Source organism: Aegilops tauschii, chromosome 4 (genome assembly GCF_002575655.3).
Source record: "Aegilops tauschii subsp. strangulata cultivar AL8/78 chromosome 4, Aet v6.0, whole genome shotgun sequence".
In the NCBI taxonomy this organism is placed as follows: domain Eukaryota; kingdom Viridiplantae; phylum Streptophyta; class Magnoliopsida; order Poales; family Poaceae; genus Aegilops; species Aegilops tauschii.
Genome location: NC_053038.3, coordinates 98,330,979 through 98,336,506, shown reverse-complemented (window position 1 = coordinate 98,336,506; position 5,528 = coordinate 98,330,979).

Here is a 5,528-nt window from a genome sequence, read left to right as displayed (position 1 = left end):
TAGTCTCAAGTCATTGAAAGCATGCACGGCCCACATCTTTCATTGGTTAATATGTCACGAAATAAGAAACGAGGAGGGAGTTAATGTACCGTGCCTAAGTGTTTTGGGATTATTTGGTTTTCGTAAGGTGACTTACACAACATTTTTGGTTACATGCATTAACATTTTATTAGTTAAATCAAAGGTCAAAACTTGGCGCAAAATGCAAAGGGGACCAATAAACCAGTAAACATCAAAGTTCTCTCGTTTGGCCCCAACTAGAGGTCCGGTGAGATGACTATACTGCACCGGCACGGAGGGGGATGCAGCTTCATTGACTTACTCCACCTACCTTTGGGTGTATGACACGTGGGCCCAACGGGTGGCTGGCCAACCTGTCATACAGCCAAAGGCAGGTGCAGTAGAGGGATGAGGAGTAGATTGCCAACACGCACGTGAATTCAACACAGTCTGCACTTCTCATATAAAGGCTCCTGCCAGTCCAATCAACGAAATCCTACGCACCTACGCACCCAAGGGCAAGAGTGATCACTCCAATCGCAAGATGAGTTGACCAGAACCTAGACCCATGGAGGCGATGAGCGCGAGCATCAGCCGGCTGTGCCAGATGGTCCACGACGCCGGCCTGTGGCCCGGCACCGAGGAACGTCTCTAGGTAGTGCTTGAGGCCGCCAGGGCGAGGGGCCGCTTGGACGACAACTTCGTCTCCTTGTTCGATGAGGTCCTCGTCGTCTTCCTCGACAAGTTCACCATCATCAAGAAGCTCACGGACGACCTTGACGTACGTCTCCAGCCCACGCGCCCAGGCTCTGTGATGCCTGCCACCCTGAACGGCCTCTATGGCGACAACCTCTTCGACGCACTGGTGGCCTTGCGACTGCCCGCCGTCACGCTGGAGAATGTCCACCTCGAGGTCGCGCTCACCGCGCAGCGCCTGGCGCAACAAGACACCATCGACCAAATCACCCATGTTTACGCGCAAATCGTCCACAAGGACTACTACATGCAAGAGGAGGACGATAGGACGCTGGCCTTCTTGGACTGCAGGGCAACCTTGGACGGCATTGTTCAGAAGCACGTTGAGCTTGCCGCCAACGCCGCTGCTCCTCACACGTCGGTTGGTGACCCGGTGCACTAGGGCGTGAGGATGTCGTTGATGGATCCATATGTATCTTTATATTTTCGTCAAATCCATGTAGTAGTATATGGTACTACTAGTAATTATCTTACCTTTCGCATCAACTTCATATTTTTTGAACGTACTCCATGCGTGAACCGCGCCAGAACCAAACTTCTCATTACTCTAGGGAAAATCGTTATTTCTATCAATCAGTCGCGCCATGGAGCAGAACCAAATTTTACAAGTTACAAGTTCAAAAGGAAAAGCCTGCCATGTTCGCGTCGCACCCCCACACGGTTGGTCCGGCACGCTGCTCAAGGGGGAATGCGTGTTGTGTTGCATTTTCACTTACAAGTGGGACCGCAGTTGAGCAAACCGACTATCGGCAAACCCCCACCCCGCCCACCGCGCGATGGCTGAGAAAACAGGAGGGAGAAGAGATGGTTGTAGCACGGAGTCCAAGAAAATTGGTGTCAGATGGGACTCGTGTGGGTGGTGTGTGTCGTACTGCTAGACATGAATGCTAGTTATGGCCCATGCCACCCCACTCTATCGAGGTGCTGGTTACATAGAACAAATTTCCTGGAGTCCGTGCTCAGCCCTCCTCTATCTCTCTTCTCAGCCAGCCAGCAGACGCGTGGAGCCCGTCGTCTGTTTGCTCATATGCGGTCCCACTTGTCAGTGAAAACGCAAGAGGACCCACTGAAACTGCACATCTTTCACCTCGACATGCTGGTGATGAAAAACAAATCCAATAAATATCTTCGGTCGCCGCTTTTGGAGTTACTCAAGAGTAGTAAGATTCTATTTACAGTTTAACCCAAGATGCACATCACGTGGCTTCAACTACCACTCTATTTTCTTGCATGACACGACATGGATGCTGGATGTCCCACGTGTCGGCAAAAGGAGGAAGAACTCGACCAAATCTTTGGTTGTGCTCTCGGATTAGACTATTTGTGCTAACTTAAAATTTTTATTGTGTAGAATGGATGCAAGTTTTGGTATTGGGAAGAAGAGTACAACGATATATTGATAGAGCGCAATTTAGTAGATGTTCTAGCACTTTTAGCTAGCATAGAGGCTAGAGATGAGACTAGTGCACTTGTTGATAGAGTAGAGGCTAGACACGTCTACTTCTTTACACTCGAAGAAGAAAGAAGCACGCAAGATCGAGCCTCCGCAGATCAACAATGAATGCATCGAGAAGGCACTAATTCAACTTACAGGAGCAGTTATGGAAGTTGGATATCTTCTAAAATGTATTCTTGTGGTTCTTGTTTTCTTTGGTCTTGCTTTTCTAGTCAAAATTTTGGTGATGTATTTCCATGTACCAAAAAGTCAATGATGAAAAAAAAGATATGTGTTTGCAAAGAAAAATGTACGCGGCCGGGATGCGTGCGCGCGTTCGGCGCACGGCCACCGCATCCGAGAAATGGCCCGGACACGACCCCATTGCCCTACCCAAACGGACAGAATCCTGGCAAAACGGAGGTCCGTTTGGGGTCGTGCGTTGGAGTTGGCCTTATAAGTGGGACCGCAGTTGAGGAAAGCGACTATCGGCAAACCGCCACCTCGCACGCCGCACGATGGCTGAGTTAAGAGAAACGACGAGGTTGAAGAGATTGCTGTAGCACGGACTCCAAGAAATATGGTGTCAGATGGAAGTCGTGCTGGTGGCGTGTGCCGTACTCCTGGACATGAATGCTTGTTCTGGCCCATGCCACCCTACTACTCCTACTACTTATAGTAGTAGTATCGAGGATTCGAGGTGCTGGTTACATACAGCGAACACATTAACATATGGCCCACCTCACACTGTGGCCAAATTTTCTGGAATCTGTGCTAGGTTAAAAAGTGTTCTTTGTGAGGATGGGTGGCTGGTCTCAAGTTTAAAACTTGTTGTATTACGTACGTAGACGTAGAGATAGTGCATCATGTGAAGCTAGTACAAATAGTGTACTATTGTTGATTGGCCTCATCCGACAACCTGTTGCAATGCATGTACAATTATGTATTCGGAAAATATATTTTTTGCCTCGTCGCAACACCCACTCAGAGAAGCGACTCGAAAGCCATTCATAAATTTAGTAAGTTTATCACAGGCATATCATTTTATTACATACAACAGGTCATCAACCCACAACGACAACGAGGATACATTATAAATACTAAAGTTTTCATCACATAACAAATAACAAGCAATGGAATGAACTTCAACTCAACCAATCCTCGTCGTTGGAAACGCTTGCTTTGAACCACAAGTGATTCTCTGGAAAGGGCCAGCTACTGTCAATCTCGAGACCAACGCAGGACTGATCATCCAGGCTGAAGCGGCCTACTATATCACGACCAGGGTAGGGAACCACCGCAATGTCCGACATATAGATACAGTTGCTTCTCATAAATGGTAGTAACATTGTGTCAACAGCAGTTGGATCGCCTTTCACCATCATTGGATAGTTTTGTCCAAGGAAAAGCGAGTTTTCTCCAAGACTATCAATACTGTACCAGGGAGAAGGTGTTGGCGCTAGCACAGTAGTATCCATCTCGAATACCATGCAACGGGTGTTGGAATAGGTCCGGAGGAGTGCGACCATGGGAGACAACACCTGCTTCCTTAGTAGTAACATCAGCAGTGGGCTGTATACAGACTAGAAGGGGTGATCCATCAGAAGTTGCCAGGCGCCACTGAGTATATGGGCCCTCCTCGTCCTCATGCTCGTGATCATCACCATCGTCATCTCCCCCTTAGTTACAAATTTTTTCAAGTATAGGTGGTGGAATGTTCACAGGACCTTGGAAACACAAGAAGAAGGTTAATTAGTAGAGAAGGGAAACTTGCTAACTCGCATGCGTGTGGATGAAACAATTATAATTACGGTGGAAGACAAACGTACCGAAACTACGAGGATCCCATGCAAAAACAGTGCCACGAGTGGTGGCAGCAAACACAAGACCCTCCTATTGAATTGCATCACAGTACACATCCGTGTATAGAAACTGATTTTTGAGCAATATCCATCCAGTCGAACCATGAAGGACGGCAACAAGCTTGTCGAAGATAGCAACAACTTCATAGTTCTTGTAATTCCAAGAGCGGTTGGGAACTCGACAAATTGCTATCTTCCGTAGACGACAGCCACCATGATCGTACTTGAACGTACGTAGATCATCTGTGTGCTCAACCTCAGGGCACTCTGAGATTTTTGGAAGTGGAATCCGCTAACGAGTGTACACATTCACAAGTTCCCACTCACAATTGTACCCAATATAAACAACCCAATCTCCATTTGCACCAGCCCAGGCCTTACCCTTAAGCGATGGCATCTTGACATCACACGTATCATTATCAAGCGGCATCAACTTGCACAAGGCGAGGCCTCCGTCGTCCGCGCCCATGCGAACAGGCTTATAGCGAAGAAGATAAGGGAGATCAAACCGCTCCTGGACCCTTGGGTTCCTTGTAATGATGTTATTAGTTGAGTCGAGAATGGTCTTGAACGAACCTGCCATGCTAGCCGAGGTGATGACGTCGCACCGATCAATGAGTTCCCCCACCACGTCATCTTTTAGATTGGGGCAAGAATAATGGGGTCGTTTCTGGCTTGTTCCCTCCATGGAGAAGACGATCGAACGATGGCAGAAGGAAGGGTGAAGGCAAATGGAGGAGGGAGGAAGAGCGTGCGACAGTAGTTCCAAATCGAGAGGGAAAGGCGAAGAGTCGATGGACGGTTTCCAGTTTGCCACAGTAGACGAAGAGGCGCCCCGGCCTACACGTCCTTTCGGAAATTGTACAAAAGGACTCGCCGTCGTCTCACTGACATGTTGGAACGGGACCACATGTCAATGAAACATGTGTGTAATTTCTTGTGCAAAATGCGATCTGGCCGCGTTAGCCCGAGGTACCGCACTCGACCTTTATTTTTTTAATGGCGTGCCGTTCAGTTTTGAAGCACGACTAACTAGTACTGTTTGCAGAGAAAATATAAACTACTCTACCACTACTCCACCTCTAGTACTAGTAGTATAAAAAAGATATATAGGCTGGAGCTTCAGAGCTTTCTTGCTAAGGGCTGCCCACTTGCTTCTCACACTATCACCCTCTCTCCAGATCTAAAAAGACGGCCTCTCTCTCCCTCCTCATTGGTGGTCACAGATCCGCTAGGGAAGAAAAGGACGTGCAGCGTTGACGCACTCGTCGGCGGCGAGCGAGGTCACGCACTGATGACAAGGCCGTCCTCTCAGACCTAGCGCCCGCGCGGGATGGCCTCCGTCCCCAAGCTCGCTGCCGTAGTGCGTGCGGAGGACGACGACCACGAGCGAAGCCACTTCCCGCCGACCCTCAGTATGCTACCTCTTTTCGAACCATACCCTTGTTCTATTGCCCCATCTGCCACGTCGCTGC